Source organism: Artibeus jamaicensis, unplaced genomic scaffold (genome assembly GCF_021234435.1).
Source record: "Artibeus jamaicensis isolate MK-2021 breed Jamaican fruit bat unplaced genomic scaffold, CSHL_Jam_final contig_415, whole genome shotgun sequence".
Taxonomy (NCBI): domain Eukaryota; kingdom Metazoa; phylum Chordata; class Mammalia; order Chiroptera; family Phyllostomidae; genus Artibeus; species Artibeus jamaicensis.
In genome coordinates this window covers 10,916,616-10,941,424 of record NW_026521823.1, presented here as the reverse complement: position 1 = coordinate 10,941,424, position 24,809 = coordinate 10,916,616, and positions in this window count along the sequence as shown.

Genomic DNA, 24,809 nt, shown 5'->3' with positions numbered 1-24,809 from the left:
CATACAGTATGATTTTCTGGAAATTCTGGTTGTTTATTGTTTTTAATTTGGTTATTATCTTTTTTTTGGTTGCATGAGGAAGAGGAGCATTTCTATCTACACCTCCATCTTGGCTAGAACCTGTTATTTAACATAAATTAATTTAATATTTTTAAGTTTCATTTAGCAGATATTGAATTATTTATTAATTGAAGTATTATAGTAACTCTATGTTGAGCAATTCTATTGGCATGATGTTTTCCAAGCACATTGTTAATTTTTGTCACATTTTGGTAATTCTCATGATATTTGAAACTTCATTATTATTGTGGTTATTATGATGATCTGTGGTCAGTGATCTTTGATATTATCATTGTAGTTGGTTTAAGATGTCATGAACCACCATGTGTATAAGACAATGAACTTGGTAAATGTGTGTGTTCTGACTGTTCCATTGACTGGTTGTTTCCTTGTCTCTGTTCTTCTCCTTGAACTTCCTTATTCCCTGAGATACAGCAATATTGAAAGTACATCAGTTGGTAAGTCTACAGTGGCCTATAAGTGCTCAAGTAAAAGGAGGACTCACACATCTCTCACTTTAAATAAAAAGCTAGAAATTATTAAGCTTAGTGAGAAAGGCATGCCCACAGACAAGATAGGCTGAAAGTCAGGCCTTTTGCACCAAACAGCCAAGTTGTGGATTTAAAAAAAAAAGTTCTTGAAGGAAATTTAAAGTGCTACTCCAGTGAACACAAATGCACAAATGATGGAAAAGTTAAACAGCCTTATTGGGAGTGTGAAGAACATTTTAGTGGTCTGGATGGAAGCTCTAACCAAATCATTCTTTTAAGCCAAAGCCTACTCCAAAGCAGGCCCTACCTCTGTTTAATTCTATACAGGCTAAGAGAGGTAGGGAAACTACAGGGCAGAAAGTATGAAGCTAACAAAGTTCAGTTCATGAGTTTTAAGGAAAACAGTTGTTCTCATAATATAGTAAAAGTGCAAAGTGAAGCTCCAAGTGCTGATGTAGAAGCTGTAGCAAATTATCCATAAGCTCTGAGATAATTCATGATGGTGACTACACTAAACAGAAGAGTCAATCAATTCGGCAAATTTCCTTATTGCCTTATTTAAGAAACTGCCACAGACACCCCAACCTTCAGAAACCACCAGCCTAACAAGTGAGCAACCCAACAATGTTCATATGGAGACATGACATTCCATCAGTAAAAAATTATGAATTGCTGAAACTGACTCGATGGTTAGCAATTTCTTAGCAGTAAAAAAAATTTTAATTGAGGCATACACATTGTCCTTTTGAACATAATACTATTGCACACTCATTAGACTACAGTATAGTTTGAACATAATGTATAAAATCGGAGGCCAAAAATTCCTCATGTGACTCATTTTATTGTAATATTCACTTTATTGTGTTGGGCTGCAACCAAACCAGCAATGTCTCTGAGCTATTCCCATAAATATTTCAGTAATTTTAAACTTCTTCATTAAAGAATATGTAATAAATAACATTTTAAATTCGTGAATGTTCCTTTCTCATCTTCTACTTCCATTCTATTTTTCTAAGGTTTTATCAGGATCTGAAAAGTGGAATAGTAAGCAAGCATATGCATTGTAGAAAAAAAATTCTAAGATGTTTCCAATTAGAGATCCTTTCCAAATATTCATGTATTATACCACCACTGTCTCTCTCCTTTGAATTTTGTGCTTATTCTATCATCTCAAAAACATCTTAATATCACAGATAAAAAACTAAAGTGACTTTCAATATTACAATATTTTATTTATTGCCAATTTTATTATATTCTAAGAACTGCTGTTTTTTGACTTGTTAATTCTTAACAGTGGTACTATAAATTTTACCAAAAATTGAAATTTTAAATTTCACTGACTCTGTATATGTGTGTACACAATAATCTCTCTTTATGATGTAGAAGCTGCAGCAAGTTATCCAGATCTTTCTAAGATAAGAAATGAAGGTAGTTTCAATAAATATCAGAAGAGTCGATAGATGTAGCAAACTTTATTATTGGCTTAATAACATAAATGTCATATTCAAATTCAGCTGGTCATATGGTATTTAAGAGACTCACTGGTTCTCATGGAGAATGTAATAAAATATGAGTTTACTTTGAACAGTACACATCACATTTTTCTTGCAATAGTATCAGTTGTCCACATATAAATCTCTGTATTTAGATATTATTTTAAGTCATTTAAAGATAAATAAGAAGAGTTTTCATTTCTGACAAAAGGTCACCTGGTATCTTGATAAAATCTCTAAATATCACCTTCACAAACTTTTAGCCTATGAAAACTAATATCGTACTTTACCCAGATGAGGAAATTACCTCTTCAGTCAAGCTTTTGCTCAGTCTTTCCCTTAGCATGGTGTATATTTTTATACAGTTTGTGAAACAGCACACTGAAGCCAGCATTTACCCTAAGTAGTGGTGTCATAGGATACAGCATCTCTCTGTCCTCCAATTACAAAACCAGGATGATAAAGGTCATACTGTGTTCTAAATATTATGCTCTTTGCAGGCTTCTTGTATTTCCCATAATTGGGAAGGTTTTGGTTTATTCGATCCAATGACTAAATAATGTCAAAAAGAAACAAAGTTTTTGTAGCTATATTATGGATGTATGTAAGGATGTGGGTATAGGTGTATATACAGTTATACATAGCAGTAAGTGCTGGGTGTTTCAGTTAATCACATGCATTGTTACCTATACAAGTTCCATCTACTTTTTTTTTCCATTTTCACCCAATTTTGTACCTCTATACTCCCTATTTTCCCAGGTTATAAGCAGTCATTCTTTATTTGTTTCCCTTTTGTCTCACCTCGATTTTTTAGAGAGGGGGAAAGGGAGGGAGAAAGAGAGGGAGGGAGAAACATTGATGTGAGAGAGAGATATGACTGGTTGCTTTTCTTGGGCAGCCTGACTAGGGATTAAACAACATAGGCATGTGCTCTGACAAGGAATCAAACATGGGACCTTTCCATTTGTGGGATCACATTCAACCAACTGAGCCACACCAGTGAGGCCTCCATACATTTTAAATGAAGGTAAACTATATTGTTAACTCAATGACTTTTTAAAAACTTAGTCAATAAGTTTAATACTGTCTTTATCTGAAAATTCCTCACAAAAAATTCTGGTTTGGTTTACCAGCTCTCTGCGGCTGATTCCTGAGCTCTGAGGAAACTCATGTTTTTCTGAGCTACCTGATCTTTCTTCTGAGCTAGAGACAATTTGGAACAGTTCTATTTATTTTAATTATTTATTTTTAAAAGGTCAACATAAAACTATTTTGTTAGAATGGACGACTGTGTCGATAGCTTTTTTCCTCTCATTTTTATTGTACTATTTTCTCATTATCATTCAGAAGTAGTTCTGGCAAGCCCTGCATCTGATTAGCAGGTGAAGGCACCAGTGGGCCATCAAGCTTTCCACACAGTAATGGCTTGCTGCTGGCCTGTAGGCTTCTCAGTACGTTTGGCATGGACAAGGTCTCTAACAGCCAAGGGGAGGTGACTGGACTCAGTGACTTTTTATTTCACTCCTCTGCTTTTTGCAATCATAGCTTCATTGTAAGGTCACTTTGTGTTGTCATAATCTCTAGGGACATATTTTTGCATTTGTGCTAATACTTTTTTAACTAATAAACCATATAAAATTAAAGCTTGTGAGTTTTATTTTGACCAGGCCAACTTAAATCAAACCCCTAAAGTGAAACAACACAGCTGTATATGGGTAGAATTATACTGCTTAGCTTAGGCCAAGTGAGTGTTTGAAAAATGAGTTACTTCTACTTAAACTGTAAGTTCATTTTAATGAGAAGAAATGATTACTCTCTATAAGAAGTTTGAATGGGAAAATAGAAGGGAATAATTGAAATTTGAAATCAACAAATAATTTTTGTCATTTGATGCTATTAGAAGAATGCTCTGCAGATGAGTTGCAGTCTGTTATTTGTACTAAATTGTGATAAATATGTAAAGAAATTGGGATAGTTTCTTTGTAAATTTATAGAGCAATTTGACACTCTGGAACATGCAAGCCTGTGATGAGGGGGTGTTTTTAACTGGAGACAGCAGGATGATCTCAAGTGCTTTTGAACTTAACTGATGAACCATAGGTGGTAAGTATATACTAGCCAGGCACAATTGAAGCATGGAAAAACATGATATTTTAGAATTATTTATAAAATATCATCACTTTTTACTGAAAAAATCATGTAAATTTACATGAAGTGGTACTTCAGTACTTGTTGACTCCTAAACTCTTCAATATGGTAGTTGCTGCATTTTGATGAGGAAAAAAGTGTTTTAGCTCTCAGTGCTAGTTCGCCACTGCCACTGACTGCACCTGCTGGAACTTTGAGTCATGACACCACCCCACAACAGTGTGTGCTTCATCAGTTGTTGCTTGCTTGACCATGGTCAGAAAAAATTAATGACAAGGACCGAGGTATAACTGTACAGCAGTGAAATAAACTGATGACACTTATTACTGATTAAGAATTAAAGAAACACAGTGAGAGCAGAGTAGATAGAAGCTGAGGCCACTTGCTCCTGCCCCCAAACTGGATTTTCAGAAGAACTTCCAATGTCTAACCTGAACAATCAACTGAATCTTTGGTGATATGAAGGTGCAAAGAGCCAGAATACAAAAGATGCTTCGCAGAGTCCAGCAAGTGGGGTTTATTGGTGGAAGCAAAAAGAATACTCCATGTCTGTCTCCTGTGACAGCTGAGAGACCAGACATAAACTGAAGAAGTTCTGGAGCTCTGTCCCACCTTGGAGTCAGGAGCCCTACTTCCATGTAGGTATCTTCAACCCACCTCAGCTGAGATGGGAAGAAGAGGTTATGTTTTCTCCATTGGAGGAATTTTGGGGGGATCCACCGAAACTTCAAGACCCAGGCTGCAAACTCAGAGCAAGCAGCACTTCCATTGTTGAAGTGCCAACCCAGAGAGTTCAAGACAGGGGCTCAGACTGCAAAAGGGACCAGGTTGCTACACCCAGGTCTTTCAGAGGCACGTACATGTTGCAGCCAGCAATGACTTTGAGAAACATTTCATTCCTTGCAGAAGTTTTATGCAGAGTCCCAGACAGTGACTCAGTTGGGTAGTGTGGATGCTGCGCAGAAACTAATAAGAGAAACTGTAACATGGATGAGCAAGGCCCCTTGTGCAGCTGCTCCACAAGCTGAGAGACTGGATTGAAATCACAGCAGCTGAGTGTCTGCCCTTTAGAACTGTGGGGCCATAATTACACCCAGCAATCCCCAATCCAAAGTAATACAGAAAGAAAGAGGAGACTGTGGAGTCTCCAGTGATGAGAAGCAGTGCGATTCCACCACACTCGCGAAAATCAGTTTGTAAATTCAGCATGAATGTCTTCTATGCTTTGGAGGCTAGACTGAGGAGTTTACTATATAAACTCAGGCTAAAGGAGAAACCACACTGCAGGAATAAGACTCTGTGAGGGTGGCAGACAGCAGTGACATGAAGGGAAACTCTGATTCCTGAAGAGACACAAGATGGAGACCAAAACAGAGAATTTACTAAGAGGCCTGGAAAAGAGAACCAGTCCCTCTCCTCGAGTGTATGGGTGGCACCCAATTATTAATCAGCATTCTGCTGCTGCTGCAGAGGACAGACTAACAGAGTTTAATTTTTTGTGGGTGGAGGCATGGAATGGCATGTTCTGAACTTGTTGCAGCCACACCAAACTAATGCTGGATCTTGTGGTCCTGTCCCACTGAGGCCAGCTAGGTAGCGAGATAAGAAATTTGGGCAATGAGGGATATTTGGGCACTGCTTGGCTCAGGTTGCAAACAGACCCAGTGCTGCATAGAGCAAAGAGATCTGGACTGTTTCCTGCAAGGACTGTTAACTGGGAGTTAGATGGGCAAGAATTGGACTTCTGGGATACTTTGCAGTGAGGCAAACCCACTCTCAGCCCATACCACCTTCAGAAGGAAAAGGAGTGCCTGTCCCCTTTTACAGAGTTGCAGACACCACACTCAATAGGAAAACTCTACAGAACAGTTCTGCCAGATCTTAGAGCCCCCTTGCTGGGTGCATTTCCATGGGGGGAAGAAACTTAGAATAGGGACTTTCAGACTGTGAGATTCCTGGAGAATATTGCCTAGGAATGGGACAGAGAACTTACCCTTCCACTGAGGGTATGGAATGAGACTGAGAGTTAATACTCTCAGTATTAACATACCTCACCTATGGTATGGTCTGCTCCAGGCCTGTTGAGAGGTTCTTTTGATCTATTTCTTGTCGTACAGAGCTGCTGAGCTCACCCTTGCAAAGGGAAAATTGAATGTACCCATCCTGAGCCAGCAGCAAGTCCCCATTGGAAAGCAAGTTCTGTAGTCTTTGGAAAAGACTAAAGGGGTTGGTTTTAAGTGGGGGCTACTCTCCCCTCATTGAGTGCCTTATAGACAGCACAACCAACAAAGTGGCAAACCTGCTAGCCGTATCTTAACAGGTCTGGTTTCACTACACAACCTCCCATCAAAAGGCTCAGGAGGAAGACCAGGTAATTTTAGGGAGGGGTAGAGTGGTTGAAAAGGGGAGGCTACCTCAGGGGGGTCTTGGCTCTTTTACAGAGTTACCACCAGTTCCAAGCAGGAAAGAACTGACTCTTACACAGGTTGGCACCTAAAATGCACAAACAGTTTTTGTAAACACTAAAACAGGAGGTGAGCACCCCGGGAGCTACAAAGAGATAGACTGGGGCCAGATACACACAATGTCTGAAAGTGACCTGTGTCTGAACACCATTCAGATGGACACAGAACCAACAAAGTCAGTGGTGGGCTTCTTTGCACACCAAGCTCAAACCCACTAGCCACACAATCAGTACACCTAAAAGGGCATTACTGCAGGCTCCTGACCCTGCTGGGAACAACATGGCATCAAGGGGCAGCAACTGCACACCATCTCACACATGGAAGTCATGGGTTACTGGTACACTTGCTCATCCTAAAGAGATAGCTCTACCCACAAAAGAGCCACCAACATTTAATGTACAACAACTAGGGGGACACAGAACCTACAAGAAACCCTTTTGGACCATGAAGTTCAGATGTTCTGAAGGACTGTGCAACAAACCCCCCAATAAGACACCTTCAACTTATGACCATAAAAGCAGGTTTGGAAGCTATAACACACCTACAAAACACAAAGCACAAAAGGGGCAATGAAGAAAATGACCCAAGCAAAAGAAAAACAGAAACCTCCACAAAATGAATTAAAAGATATAGATGAAATGAGAGCACACAATTACCATCTTTAAAGCTTAAAATAAAAGTTATGAAGCCCTGGCTGGCATAGCTCAGTGGATTGAGCGTGGGTTGCAAACCAAAAAGTCGCCAGTTTGAGTCCCAGTTAGGGCACATGCCTGGGTTGAGGACCAGGTCCCCAGTATGAGGCATGAGAGAGGCAACTGAGGCAACCATACATTGATATTTCTCTCCTCTTCCTCTCTTTCTAAAAATGAATAAATAAAATCTTTAAAAAAATAAAATAATAGTTATGAGGATGTTAAAAGACTACAGAAGAACAATGGACAATATCAATAAGAACTTAAATATAAAGATAATAAGGATATAACAACAATAAATGAAAACTGGTCAGAAATGAAGATTATAATATCTGAAATTAAGAATTCTCTTGAAAAATTCAAGAGTAGGTTATATGAAGCAGAGGATCAAATCAGCAAATTAGACGACAAGATGACAGTGTCCACCCACAGAGAAAATGAAAAAAAAGAGATAGACTTAAGAGAAGAAAAAAATGTTTAAGGGACTTTTTTGATAACATCAAGCATAAAAACATCTGCATCATAGGAGTACCAGAAGGAGATAAGTGTAAGAGAGGGACAGTGAACTTATTGGAAGAAATAATGGTAGAAAACTTCCTTAACCTAATGAAGGAAAAGGGCACACAAGTTCAGGAAGGACAGTCTCAAGCATGATGAGTCCCAAGAGATCCACACTTAGACACAACATAATTAAAATGGCAAAGCTTGAAGACAATGAGATCATTTTAAAGACAACAAAAGAGAGACACTGAGTTACATACAAGAGAGGCCACAGTAGAATATCTGCTGATTTCTTAACAGAACTACTACAAGCCAGAAGAGATTCACAGGAAATAATGAAAGCTAAGAATATGCAGCCTAGAGTGTTCAACACAGCAAAACTATCATTTAAATTTGAAGGCCAAATAAAGAGCTGCCCAGAAAAAGTGATATTAAAGGAGTTTATTATCACCAAATCTGTATTGCAAGAAATGTGAAAGGACCTTCTGTAAGAGTAGAAATAGAGAAAAGAAGGTAGGTACAATATAAAAATTATAATAAATTAATACCTATTTACAATAAACTTAAGTGTAAATGAATTAAATGTTCCAATAAAAAGATATAAAGTAGCTGAATTGATAAGAAAATATGACCCATATATATGTTGTCTAGCAGGGATGCACCTAAGAGCAAAAGATTTCCATAAGCTGAGAATAAAGGGACAGAGAAAAATATACTATGCAAATGGAAATGAAGGAAATTGTTGTGATAGCAATACTTATTTGGACTTAAAAATGAAGGGTATAAAAAGACCCAAGGTCACTACTTAATACTAAAGAAATAGATTTAATACAAGACATATTCTTATAACCATATATGCCATATATGCACCCGATATAGTATAACCTAAACATATTAAAAAATCTTGGTGGAATGGAGGCATAGGTGGATATACTGTGCCTTCTCACACAACCAAGTTTAGAGACAACTAAATATTAGCAACAGAAAACACAGCCAGAACACAGAAAATTGAACTTTTTGGAAGTCTGTTAACAACAAATTCTTCAGCCTGACCTGTAAGAGGGGCGAAACCAGCAGCTGGTGACGCAGGGTTGCACAGGAAAACTCGGTCAGACGGACTCAGGCCCGCGGAATCCAGGCGCAGGGTTGGACCTAGTGAGTGACCGCGGGGAAACAGTGAGGGAGCAGGGCTGCGGGTTGACTGTGGTCGCACATTTGTGCGTGGATAGACAAGCGAGGGAGTGGGCGATTGGACCGGAACCCAGTGGGTCCCCGCAGTGAGCGGCAGGGAGGGCACCGCCATTTCCCCGCTCTGACCATGCCCCCACATACAGCATCACAACCCAGTGACCTGGGAGTCCAAGGCTCCACTCCTCACACTTAAAGGGCGCGAACAGACCAAAAATGGCTCAAGAAGATCTCAAAGCCCCAGAGCCTATAAATCTAAGTGATGAAGAAATAGCAAAACTCTCAGACACACAGTTTAAAACATTGGTGATGAGGATCCTCACAGAACTGGTTGATTATAGCCACAAATTAGACAAATATATGAAGGTAAAACTAATTGAAATGAATGGAATTGCACAGGAAACCAATAGCAACGAAAAGGAAACTGGGACTCAAATCAATGGAGTGGACCAGAAGAAAGCAAATAATGGCCAAACAGAAAAGAGCCAAGAAGCAAGAATTCAAAGAAATGAGGAGAGTCTTAGGAACCTCCAGGACATCTTTAAATGCTCCAACATCCGAATTATAGGGGTACCAGAAGGGGGAAAGGAACAGCCACCAGTGAAAAACTTATTTGAATAAATAATAAAGGAGAATTTCCCCAATCTGGCAAAGGAAATAGACTTCCAGGAAATCCAGGAAGCTCAGACAGTCCCAAAGAAGTTGGACCCAAGAAGGAACACACCAAGGCACATCATCATTACATTAGCCAAAATTAAAATGAAGGAGAGAATCCTAGAAGCAGCAAGAGCTAAGGGGACAGTCACCTACAAAGGAGTCCCCATCAGACTGTCAGCGGATTTCTCAAAAGAGACCTTACAGGCAAGAAGGGGCTGGAAAGAGGTATTCCAAGTCATGAAATCCAAAGACCTACAACCAAGATTGCTCTATCCAGCAAAACTTTCATTTAGAATGGAAGAACAGATAAGGTGCTTCTCAGATAAGATCAAATTCAAGGAGTTCATCATCACCAAGCCCTTATTATATGAAATGTTAAAGGGACTTACCTAAGAAAAAGAAGTTAAAGAAACATGAACAGTGAAAGGACAACAAACTCACAGTTATTAACAACCGCACCTAAAACAAAAGCAAACTAAAAGGACAGCTAGATCAGGAGTGGAAACATAGAAATGAAGATCTCAGGGAGGGTTAGCAACAGGGTAGTAGGAGGAGGAGAAGGAGGGAGAAGGTACAGAAAATAAGTAGCATAGATGGTAGATAGAAAATAGATGGGGGGGGACAAGAATAGCATGGGAAATATAGAATCTAAAGAACTTGAGACACATGGTCATAAACTAAAGGGGGGGTAATGGTGGGGACGGGGGGTAGGGTGGAGGGGGAATAGAACAACTGTAACAGCGTAATCAATAAAAAATTAAATAAAATGAAAGTAAAACTAAAATAAATAAATTAATAAAATTAAATTTTAAAAAATCTTGGTGGACTTTAAGGAAGATCTCAACAATACTGTCATAATAGGGGATTTCAACACCCCACTGTTAACAATGGACAGATCTTCTGTCCATTGTTGTTTTGTCCAATTGTTCTAGACAAAAAAAATTATCAAGGATATAGTGATATTAAACAACACACTAGATCAAATGAATTTAATTGATATTTATGGAACATTTTACCAAAAAGACACAGAATACATTCTTCTCAAAAGCACATGAATTATTCTCAAAGACAGGGACCATATGTTAGGTCATAAAACAAGTCTCAACAAATGCAAGAAAATTTAAATCATATCAAGCATTTTCTCAATGACAATGACATGAAATTAGAAACCCACCTCAATTAAAAAAAACTCAAAACACTCAAACAATTGAAGGTGGAATAGTGTGCTATTAAATAATAAATGGCTAACTAAGGAGATCAAGGAGGAGATCAAAGATGTCTGTAAGAAAATGTAAATAAACACACAACAACCCATAATCTATGGGACACAGCGAAAACAGTCCTAACAAGGAAGCTCAGAGTATCACAAGCCTACCTCAAGAAGCAAGAAAAACTCAAATAAACAGTCTAACCTTACATCTAATATAACTTTAAAAAACCACAACAAAAAATCCCAAGGAAGTAGAAGGAAAGAAATAATCAAGATCAGAATGAAAATCATACATAGAGCCTAAAAAACAACAACATAGGAGATCAATGAAATGAGGAGCTACTTCTTTACAAACATAAGCAAGATTCACAAACCTTTAACAAGACTCATCAAAAAAAGTAGAGGACCCAAATAAATAAAATCAGAAATAAAAGAGGCAAAATAGTGATTGATGTCACAGAAATACAAGGGATTTGCAGAAATTACTATGAACAATTATACTGGGCAAAATGAATAAATTTCTAGAAACATGCAGTCTCCCAAAACTGAAGTAGGGGATCTGAATAGATCTGAATTAATAAGATGAAAGAAGTAATCAAAAAATTTCCAGTGCACAAAACACCTGGACAAGAGGGCTTCACATGAGAGTTTTACCAGTCATTCAAAGAACTTATACCAATCCTTCTCAAACTATTAAAAAAAAAATCAAGAAAAGGGCAGAATCCCAAGATCTTTCTATGAGGCCAGTATTATCCTAGTTCCAAAACAAGCTAAAGAATAATGTCCCTGATAAACATAGATGCTAAAATACTAGCAAACCAGATCCAGCAATACATCAAAAAGATGACACACCATGATCAAGTGGCCTTTATCTAAGGAGAGCAAGGTTGGTACAATATTTGCAAATTAATAAATGTGATACATTACACAAACAAAATGAAAGACAAAATCACATAACCATATCAATAGATGTAGAAAAAGCATTCGATAAAACCAGCACCCATTTATGATAAAAATTTCCAGAACGTAAAGTCTTTGGAAAAGGTCTGTGCTGACTTGATCAGAAGCACAATGGAAAAGAATCTCCAAGTGAAAGGACCAGTTTGGATGCTTCCCAAGACTCTGAGAACCACTACAAGAAAAACTCCTTGTGGGGAGGGTTCTGAGACTTTGGATAGATTTCACACAAGGATCCACAAGTGACCCATTGACTTGCACAGCCCTTCTGAGATTGTTGAGCAGATTCTTCCATCAGTGTGAAGCCAGAAGTCAAGGTTGAAGTCACCATTGCAGATGCTTAAATCAACTTTAATTAAATTGACTACCAGTTGTAAAAAAAAAATTGGAAGGGTAGAAGGAAAGCTCTCATTATTTGCAGATGGTATAATAATGGGCATGAAAAACACTAAAGATTCTATCAAAAATTATTAAACCTAATAAATGAATTTGACAAAGTTGCAGGATATAAAAGTATTACCCAGAAACCTACATCACTTTTATACACCAAAAATGAGCTATCAGAAAGAGAAATCAAAACATAAGTTACCTCTGAATAAATTTAACCAAGGAAGAAAAAGACCTGTTCTTGGAAAATGACATGCCACTAAAGAAAGAAATTGAGGAAGACACAAATAAATGGAAGCATAGACCATGTTTATGGATTAGAAGAATTAACATCATTAAAATATCAATTTCCCCAAAGCAATCTATATATTCAAAACAATTCTTATTAAATATAAATGGCATATTTCTCAGAACTATTCCAAAAATATTCCAAAAATTTGTAGGGAACCAAATAAGACCCTGAATAGCCTCAGCAATCTTGCCAAAGAAGAGCAAAGCTGGAGGTATCACAACCCCTGTTATCAAATTATACTATAAGGCCCTGTGATAGAAACAGCCTGGCATAGAATAGGCATAATTCAATGGAACAGAACAGAAAGCCCAGGAATAAGTCCACACCTATAAGTTAATTGATATTTGATAAAGTTGACAATAGCATACATAGGAGCAAAGACAGTTTCTTCAATATATGGTGTTGGGAAAGCTGGACTGGTACATGCAAAAAAAATGAAACAAGACCACCAACTTACACCATACTCAAAAATAAACTCAAAATGGATTAAAAAGTTAAATGTAAGTCATAAGACCATAAAAATCCTAGAAGAAAATATAGGCAGTAAAATCTCAGACATCCCATGTAGCATTAGTTTTGCTTCTATATCTCCTAAGGCACTGGAAACAAAGGAAATAATTAATAAATGGGACTATTAAACACTGCAAAACTAAAGAAACCATCAATCAGATGAATAGGGAACCCACTGCATGGCAGAACACTTTTGCCAATGACACATCTGAGAAGTGTTTAATTCCCCAAATACACAAATAACTAATACAACTGTACATCAGGAAGACAATAAAACCAAATGAGAAAAAGGCAAAGACCTGAATAGACACTTCTTCGAAGACTATACAGAGGTCCCACAGACATCAAAAAATGCTCAACATCACTAATTATCAGAGAAATGAAAATTAAAACCCCAATGAGAATCACCTCACATCTTTCAGAATACCTACCATCAACAAACAACAAGTATTTTCGAGGGTGTGGAGAGAAGGGAGACCTGTTACGTTAATGTTAGGAATGCAGACTAGTGCAACCATTGTGGGAAGCAGTATGGAGTTACATCAAAAGATTAAAAATGACATTGCCTTATGACCCAATGATTCCACTTCTGGAAATTTATCTAAAGAAACCCAATGTATTAATCTGAATGAATATAAGCACCCTTATGTTCATTACAGCATTATTTACAAAAGTTAAGATTTGCGAACAGCTGAAATGCCCATCAGTCAATGAGTGGATTAAAAAGCTATGGTACATTTGCGCATGGAATACTACACAGAAGTAAGAACAAAGACACTCCTACATTTTAGAACAACATGGATGGACCTAGAGAATATTATGCTAAATAAAATAAACCAGTCAGTGAAAGACAAATACCATGTAATTTCACTTACATGTGGAATATAGTGAACACAATAAACTAATGAACAGAATAGTAACAAAATCTTAGATACATGAAACATACTGACAGCTGTTGGAAAGGAGGAGGGAGGCATGAGATGAAAGATGGTGAAATGATTAACCAAAGAACATTTATGTACAACCCACGGACAGTGACAAAAATATGGGGATTCACTTAGGGAGGGGAGAAAATGAGGCGAGGTGGTGGTGGAGAAATGCAGAAAAAGCATAAACAATTATAACAGCAAATACAATAAAAATATATTAAACAAGAATTAAAGAAATACTTGAAATTATATTTCCTGCTTCATTGTATATAAAATTAAAAATGAATATCTTTTCTCTACTTGCATTGCTTTAAAATTTTACTACCAGTCCCAACTGATGGTTTTCTACTGTGAGAGTTATTAGAAGTTCTAGAAAGAATTTCAATATGCATTTTCCCTTTAAGTAGCATTGTCATTACTCCATCCTAAAATAATTAATGAGGAGACAAACAAGCTCATTTATTGTGTCAAAACTTTAATTTTAACATACACAAGTGTTTGATTAATATAAGCATATAGGCATTCAACATGCAATCCTAACCTCAATTCTCACAACAAAATGTTCTGTATATAATAATGATTTTCTGAATTATTCATCTATTGGCATCTTTGGATAATTTATGTATATAATTTTTAAATTATTTTTCCACTTTGTAACATTTATCTAATTTATTTATTTAGATATTATGTTTTATTATAGCTGATATTTAGAAAATTGAAAACTTAAATTTTATATATTGTTTATGGATTTTTTCTAGTTATTTATTTTAACTTTATCGTAAAAAAACATTAGACTGGAAAAGCAAACAAAATAAAGCTAAAACAAAAATAGTGTTTTCTCACAGGTAGTTTGGGAAGCACTGTTCCACTGGATTAAACTAAATCAATGGTTTTCAAACCATGTAGTGCCAAGTGCCCCATGAACTTCAATAACTGATTTTAGTCCCTAAGAATTCTCATAACATTCTATGCCAGATTATAAAATACTTACTTTTAAAATTAAATCTACATATTGACGTTTTAACAAATCACATTGTGCAATCAGAATTCGAATCCTTTGCTTTGAAAACAACACTTAAGAGCCTCCAAATAACTTTTGAAAGACTTACTCAGCTTTGTAGGTGATATTTTCATGCATGTAGGTAAGAGTGGGCTTTATATTTTGTAGAAGATTTTGGTCACATTTTAATGCTCTTTTTATGGCAGTATGTCTATAGTGGTGTTCCTCAAAGCTCTCCTTAAAAATCTTTGAAGTGAATACATTTGTGCAACTGCGTTTTGAAAAAGCCATGACATTGTTAAAACAAATGAGTGTTTTTATCAGTTTTACTCAGTGGAACAAGAGAGGTAAGGACTCTGAAATACAATTTGCAAAACTCTAAATATAATTAATGCTCTCTCACTGTTTGATCTACTTTCAGCTTCATAAGAAGGTTCCATAATAGTAATTATTTTCAATGGGATTTAAAAATTTGTCCAGAGCTTAATTTCTTAATTAAAAATAGAGCAAATTAAATAAAGCAGTTCAAAGTAGGAAAGTGAAAGGGTCTAAAAGATTAAGAACAACCTATATAAACATACCGATGGAGAAGACTAGAATAGCTTCAGTAGGTAATGACCAAGAGGTTACCATGACTGGTGTATAGCCCACATGGCCTCCAGGGAAATCCAGAACTGATGAGATTACAGTCCAGGAATGAAATGTAGCATTCATGCAGTTGCATTTGTTTTTTTTTTCCTTTTGTTTTGCTTGCCTGAGGACATATATCGGAAAAAAATTGTTATCAGCAACATGCCTATGATTTCTTCTAGTATTATTATGGTTTTGCATCTGACATGTAAGTCTTTAACCCATTTTGAATTTATTCTTGTATGTGGTGTAAGAAGGTGGCTTCATTTCATTTTCTGCACATCCAAATTTCACAACACCATTTATTGACTAAACTATTTTTAGCCCATTGTATGTGCTTGCTTTTTCTGTCAAATATTTCATACATCAGACTTAAAAGATTTTGCTCACTAAAGGATTATTATCAGTGAATGAAAACAAAATGAAAAGACAACCCACTAAATGGGAGAACATATTCACTGATACATCTAATACGGGGTTAATATCCAAAATTTATAAAGAGCTAACAATGCCATGAAAAAAATCCAACTTAAAAGTGGGCAAATAACCTGAATAGACACCTTTCCAAAGAGGATATACAGATGGTCAATCAACATATGAAAAGATGTTCATCATCACTCATGATCAAAAAATGCAAATTAAAACCATAAAAAGATACCGCATTACACCAGTCAGAATGATGATCATCAATAAGTCAACAAGCAACATATGTTGGAAAGGATGTGGAAAAATGGCAACCCTTTGTCCTGTTGGTGAGAATACTGACTGGCACAGCCACTGTGGAAAGCAATATAAAGATACTTCAAAAAATTAAAAATGGATTAGCCTTGGACCCAGTGATCCCACTTCTGGGAATATATCTGAAAGGGACCCAAAATTCTAATGAAAAAAAAAACATAAGCACCCCTGTGTTCAATGAAGCATTATGTACAACCACAAAGATCTAGAAGCAGCACAAATGTTCAACTGTAGATGAGTGCATAAAACAACTATGGAACATTTATACTATGGAATACTAGTTGGCCATAAAAAAGAAGAGTTTACCCTTTGCTACAGCACTGATGGACCAGGAAAACATTATGGTACATGAAATAAGCCAGTCAGAGAAAAACAGATATCATATGATTTCACTCATATGTGGGTTCTAATGAACAAACTGAGCTAATCAGCAAAATAGACTCATAAATACAAAGCAGGCTGACAGCTCTGTTTGGTGTCGGGGGAAGGCTTGTGCAAAAAAAGAAAAAAGAACTCATGGACATGGACAGCACTGTGGTAAATGCAGGGGCTAGGTAGAGACATAATGGGAAAAATACAGTAAGCAATAAATAGCTTAAAAAAAGACATTAAAAAATTCATACTCACCCACTGAAATAAATTTGGGCAAGATTTAAAAAAATAGCACTCATTTGTCCTTGGTCCTTTTTCTATACATATTTGAAGAAATACTACTGCTTTATACCTTTTCTTTCCTATTTTATGTAAATATCAAAAGAGAAATTTGAAACATGCTTATTAAATTGGAAATAAATACATATAATACAGTTATATTTTATTAACATATATTTTGATATCTTGCAATGGACTTTTAGATGCATTGTAATTATATATATATATATATATATATATATATATATATATATATTTGCCTCTTAGCTTTTTCTCTAAATAATTTTAAACTAAATGTGTCTTGATTATCACAAGGAAAATAAACTTTAAAGTTTTAAGTTCACCATTGATGAGTTTATTTCTAATGAGTAAAGGACTTTATAAAGTATGTTATTTTTCTTAAGATATCTAATTTCACAATGTGATAGATGGTATTTACATTTAAAAACTACTAAAAAATAATATATTGATGTGCTAAAACAATATCTCAAATATTGGATATCACAGATACTGATACATGGAAAGATTTTTTTTAATGCCAAACAAAATTGTTTAACTAAAATCTTCCTAACATGCTTACAGCTCTTTTTACATTTTACTTTTCATGATTCTGTTTTAATCTTCTGGTTTTCATTTATTTTCCCATTTCTTCCCAAATGAATTCACCAATATACACCACTTTGCCAAAACAAAGTAAAAACAACAGAACATGTCTCATATGCAAATGTTCACCAACTATTGTCAAATGGTTCCAACATTTTTGCAGTGTTGTAGTTGAAAAAAGAAACTGGGAAACTCTAAGGAATATAGAGAAAAGTTTCTTATCCAGAATAAAGTTTGTCTTACTTAAAATATATGCTTTTTTGGTTATTACATTATATATAAAAATTATGTAATATAAAAAATACATATTTATGAAAAGCCTTCATTTATGTCTGTTACTATCATTGATGATTGAACTTGAAATAAAATCTATGGGTATGTTAAGAATTATGGCATTATTTTATAGTTTTATGGAGGACACTTCATGTCTAATGATTTTTATGTATAAAATCTGGGTAGATCAATTACATAGTGCCAGCAGACAAGACTATAGAATGACTATACATTGATCCTAAAATTAGAGAGAGAGAAGGAGAGATTGTCCTAGTTTTCACTCTACTCTTGATATGAAGCTTTTAAACCTTGAACAACTCAGTCTGTGTGGACCTGTTTATATATCTGTAAACTGACAGGGTCGAATTAGATGAAGTTTCCTTTAGGCTTTGAATTCTATAATGCTATGAAGTGTATATTGAAGATTAATAGAGTAAGAAAGGACTCAATGAAATCCCCACTCTTCTGAAGTTAGTTGAGTATGTTTTACATGGGTACCAGGGATTATATTCAATCAAAGCATATTTTAGCATTCATGCAGAGGACACTTCAGCTCTAAGCAGTACTCATATCAAACAGGCTGGAGGTAAAAATTGAAACTAAAAGTTTTCAGCTTCAGCTTCACCTGTGGTAAACTTTCTAGAGAAGGGACTATGCTAGAATAAATAATGGATCAAAAAATTGTGGTACATATACACAATGGAATTCTATGCAGCAGAGAGAAAGAAGGAGCTACTACCCTTTGCAACAACATGGATGGAACTGGAAAGCATTATGCTGAGTGAAATAGGCCAGGTGTTGAAAGACAAATACCATATGATCTTGCCTTTAACAGGAAGCTAAACAACAAAACAAACAAGCAAGCAGAATAAAAACAAAGACACTGAAATAGAGAACAAGGGGACAGTGACCAGAGGGGAAAGGGAAGGGAATTTAAGGGGGAAAAGGGGAGGGATTTGGAGGAACAAATAGGAAGGACACAGGGACGAGAACTAAGGGGGGTGGAAATGGGAGGGAGGTGGGGAGCAAGGGGGAGGCTGGGATGGGAGAAATAGATAAAAAACTGTACTTGAAAAATAACTAAATAAAATTTTAAAAAATTAAAAAAACTAAAATAAATAAATAAATAATCCTGTAAAAATAATAATTTATAGTTAGATCTGCAAATTATTTGAGAAATTAAAACATTATTCTGTGGATATTATTTTATTTTTAAAGAGAGGAAATATAACTCCCTTTTTAAAATCACTTAGAAATCCCTCTGTGAAAATGTGTTTTCCTGATTCTCTTCTCTTATATTTTGATAAGTCATGATATTTTATATTTCCTATACTATTTTTAGCAATGTGAGTTGGAGACGGAAGATGTGACAATGAAGATATAGCTGCTATTTCAGTTTTTTAAGATTTTATTTATTTATTTTTAGAGACAGGGTAAGGAGGGAGAAAGAGAGGGAGAGAAATAGCGATATGCAAGAGAAACATGGATGAGTTGTCTCTCCCACACTGGGAACTGGGGGCCTGGCCGGCAGCCCTGGTGTGTGTGCTCTGACAGAGAATCGAACCCACAGCCTTTTGATTTGCAGGATGACACCCAATCCACTGAGCCAGACCAGTCAGGGCATACAGCTGCTATTTGACTTAAGTTTCATTTGTTTTTTGCTTGTTTGTTTGTTTTTGAATTGTATTTTTGTGCTAATAGAGCACCATAGAAGTAAAATACTTAAGCACCCATCAGCTTAGGAAGAAAATCTAACTTTTACCATGTTATTTAGTTCACAGTGGGACCTCAGTAAATATTTTTAAAACAATTACCTATGACATTTTTTTTAAAAAAGGCCTCATATTTCTCTAATTTTGTTTGTATTTCTATCATGTTTTTCTTAATTAGCATATTTAGTATTCACTATGAAAGGAGTTAAGGTAAAACTAATTTTGCTCTTCTCAAACTAGACAAAGTTTGTTTTTGAAAAAGTTAAAATTCATCAATCATGATTTTGAGTATGCTAATTGATAAATTATGTAATCTTAAAGGAATTTAAAATATATTTACATAGTGAGTGATTTTGATCTACAACTTAATGCTACCTAAGAGAGATGCAGTATCTCATACTAAAATTCAGTTACTCATTCAGTCATTTATTTATTCAATAAACAAGTATCTCTCAAGTGCTTATTAACTATAAAGACCAATCAATTCTTCACATTTACCTCTATTCTTGCTTTAAATGTAATGTGACTATTATGTAGTTCCAATGATAGTTAAAAACTATTAACCCTGAAAAATCCATCTTTACATGTAGATGAGAATCAAAGCTTAAAACCTACCTCTTATTTATGTTTAACATTTCCAAAATATGTAGCTATTTATTTTATTATCAATTTAATGGTACTATTACTATTATTATTGATAGCTATTATTAATTCTATAATAACTAAGACTGACAGCATAAGATTTGACCATCATCACAGAAGCAATAGTAACAGTGACAGGTCCGTTACCAGTTGAGCTTCAAGGTCTAACTTACATTCTGATGTTTCTTTAAAGATCATTTATATGTTACAGATGCACACAAAATCTTGTGAAACATTGAAGAAGCCTATCTATGGGGCTGTATAAATGCAGTAGCATTTTTGATCTAACAAGGACAAATTAGGTTTTTTTATGGGGAAATTCATTACTGAATGAGTGACAAGAGAAAAAAAGAGAATCAGGAAATCACAGGACAGGTAGAAAAATACTCTGTAATGTTGTTTAGGTGGAATATTCAAAAACACCAGGAAATACTGAAAGACATATTGGGAAAGGGGACTGCATATGGAGTATGAGTGTGGAGCACCTTAAATAGGTTAAGGACTTTTTTCATAAATGTTTAGGGAAATCACTAACACCACTTGAGACTGCAAGAGAATAGTAAGTTCAGAGCAGTGCTTCTTATAATCCATTAGGTAGTGGATTGAGTATACGTTTGAATTGGAGAGGAAAAAGACTAGAGGTGTTGAAAAGTTATGGTCATATGACAAAAGCACTTGGACTGTGTGATGGTAACAGAGTCAGAAGAGCATGAAGCAGGTGCATGTGATTAATTAGTTAGAAGACAAAATGACTCTGGGTCTTCATGCTTTGGAAAGTAGAAAATGATGTAACACGGTGTAGAAAAAATTTAGGAGAATGACATGTTTTGTTTGGCACATATTGAATTTAAGATGTTAGTGGACCATCGAAAAGGTGCAATTGAAAGAGATGCCATTAGGGAAGACTTCAGAGAGTATGTACACATGACACATGGACATGAACAATAGTGTGGGGATGCAGGACAGAGGGGGGGCAAAGGGGACAAAATTGGGACAACTGTAATGGCACAAAAATAAAAAAAATTTAATTAAAAAAACAAGAAAATATAAAGAGAAAGTGGGCTAAAGTGATGTGATTCCATTAAGGTGTGAGCTCCCAAAGGGTATGGCCTCTGAATTCCAATAACAATCACGGAGGTTTAAAGTGGTATGTGCCTAATGTGTCTTTTACAGAATACATTCTACATGGATCACAACTGACAAACAAACACTACAACTGCTTTTCTTTGTTTGTATATGTTATGCACACTTCTAACTTAGCATCCATAACCTTATTACCATCATATATTTAAATAACTTTCTCTTCCTAATAAGCTATACACAATTTGAAGGTGGAGGACATTTCTGAGTCCTCTAGTTATTTTTTCCTTGCACATAACTTAATAATTGACCCAGAAATTATTCTTAATGAACAACTCTTGCTGAATGAATAAATGACTAAATGAATGAATGAATGAATGAATGAATGAATGAATGTTACATCAGAAAAACATCCTGAGGTCTTATTGTAAATTTGACCTGGGCATTGTACCACATTTTTAATTAGTATTGTTATACATTGTCACAATATGACATACCTAAGCACTCCATTTTATGCCTAAATAGATGAAACTAATGAGTTCTAAATTTTGTTCTTACTCTGCTTTATCAGAAGTAAGATTATTAAAATTAAAAATAACCACTGATTTTATGACCATTCTTAATTATTGGAATGTAATTCTTTTTTTGCCGTTAGCTTTTAAAGTTATGAAACCAAGCAAGATTGCTCAGTTGTCCTTCCTCATTATGCATATTTTCTTCCATGAGTTATTATTTGTTGTTCACACATTTAACTGTATAACAGACAGTGCCAGCCCTAAAAACATTCATTTTTCTATTTTACCAACTTTTTTTAACTTTACCTGCCTAAAGAATAAACTAAAAACACATTTAAAGTGTTAGTTGATGTTTATCTACTAAACCTTAGTTTCACTGAGAAGAGAATTTTTTTTTCTCTTTGTCTTATCAGAAACTTCTTGAGTGCTTCACAGATGCAGCAACAATAGAAAAATTTCTAGTCACACATTAGCGGATGTCTTCTCCAGATGGCAATGACTCCATTAACAGCAGGAAAGCCAACTTAAGCTCCCAGCTTGCATCCAATCCAATACAAAGATACTCTAAGAGAATATCTAAGTTGGGTCATCAATTAAATTCACTCTGAGGGGCCATTAAGATATAATATATTGTCAGTTCAGCTAAATTACAATCCTAAACAAAATCGGCTTCATTTGTCTTCTGTCTTTAGCTCCCCCTGTTGGCAACACCATGCTGTTTACCCACAGCAGATGGAATAATACCCAAGAGCAGTGGTGAATAGCATCTGCAAGGTCAAACTATCTTCATATTTCTATCCAGAAGCTCGTGGGTTCCAAGTTTCTATACCAGCTCTCACAATTGAAATGCATTAGTCACAAATAAATTCAGGCAAAATATTGCCTCATTTAGAAGCTAGGTGAATTCTCTATCAGCAACTCCATTTTTCAGATCAGCCCTCCATATAAATCTTCATGAAAAGTGTGCAGTTCATCTTTCAGGTGTTAGTGGCTAACTGTGGCTTAAAATAATGCATGGCGAACATTTTATTCAGGAGCTACTGCAGTTGATTAATTCTCAAAAAAAAACTTTGTGAAAAGTTAGTAGGAATGAATTTAAATGTTCTCAAATGAAACTCCCTGTTTTTACAGGCAAATACAAAACTTAAAATCAGGGTTCACTAACATATGAGGTAATGCTTGAATTGTTAGAGCTTTATGAAATACAAGATATTAATGTTTATTCTGCACATCCTTGGGGTTCTGCTACATACCTAACTGTTTAAAGAAAATGCACTGGCAAACACCAGAGCTCATAATCTGAGCATTACACACAGTTCATCGTGCAAGGATAATTAAAAGAGAATCTCACTCTTAACTCACATCTGTCAAAGAACATTAAAAAAACATCTAATTCATAATGACAGCAGTATTTCTGAATAGCTGCATTTCTTTTTCTCAATTTTCTCCTAAATCACACCCTAAAGAGCCCCTTGTTTACCAACTGCTCTCAGAAAATCTCTCCATTCTTAAACATATTTTTCAAACATTTCTGGAAATTTTATCTTCGAAAAAAAGGTAGTTTCCCATTCCTCTTATCCGGTTAAAAAAGTTGCTGATATGTATTCACTCTGAATGCACTTTCTTCTGTCAAGTCTGGTGGTGTGGATGGGCTTGCAGTTACAACATTCTCTTTTGGGATAAATAAACATTTTATTTTATTTTTTATCATCATTATTTTTAATACCAGAAACAACCTTTTTGGAACTTTCTGAGCTTCCTGGACTTCCTGGAAGTCTATTTCCTTTGCCAGAGTGGGGAAGTTCTCCTTTATTATTTGTTCAAATAAGTTTTCCACTTATACATGGAGAGTTAGCAACAGGGGAGTGGGAGGAGGAGGAGGGGGGAGAAGGCACAGAGAATAAGTAGCATAGATGGTAGGTAAAAAATAGGGGGAGGGCAAGAATAGTATGGAAAATGTAGAAGCTGAAGAACATTTGACACATGGACATGAACTAAAGGGGGGAAATGTGGGTGGGAGGGGTTATGCATGGTGGAGGGGAATGAGGGGGGAATGAGACAACTGTAATAGCATAATCAATGAAATATATTTATAAAAAACCCAGAAATGTAATTATTTATTATCATTACCATTATGTACTATACAAAACAGTATGTGTTATAATTTTACAAAACTAGCAGCACAGTAGGTTTGTCTACACCAGCATCACCACAAATATGTCAGAAATAGACATTTTATGAGGTTGAATTTAATATTTCATTTCACTATATGATTCCATATGCTTCTGAATATCTTTCTTACTAAGGACAGCCATGTTTAAGTTCAATACCTTTGTCATGATGTTTAAAAACTGGGGTAAAAACATATATGAAATTATAGTGTCTGTTTCGATTTTGAAACTTCTGTTTACCTGAATATTTATGTTTCATAACAATTTGTTTTTTATGAGTAGAACTGTTTATTTTTTAACCAAACAAAATGCTTTTAACAGCTTGAGATATCATTTACATACAGTACACCTATTTACAGTGTATTTTCAAATGGTTTTAACTATATTTAATGTTGTACAACTATGACAATTTCAGAACATTTTTATCACTCTCAAAATACACCTTTAACTCTTTATCAGTTATTCCTGATTTGCCCCCTCCACCACTAGTCAGCAACCAGTAATCTGCCTTCTATCTGTATAAATTTTCTTACTCCAATCATGTCAGTTAAATAAAATCATGAAATATATGGTCTTTTGTGTCTGACTTCTTTTTGTAGCACACTGTTTTCAAGAGTCATCTATGGTATAGAACACATTATTTCATTGTCTAATGTTATTCATGGTATAAATATACAATATTTTGTTAATCTATAAATATCTTAGAGAAAACATAGAACACAATCCTAGTGATCATGTAAACATCATCTCAGCTACAACCCCAAAGGTACAAGAAATGAAAGAGAAGGTTTGCTTGCTGGTACTTAATAAAAAT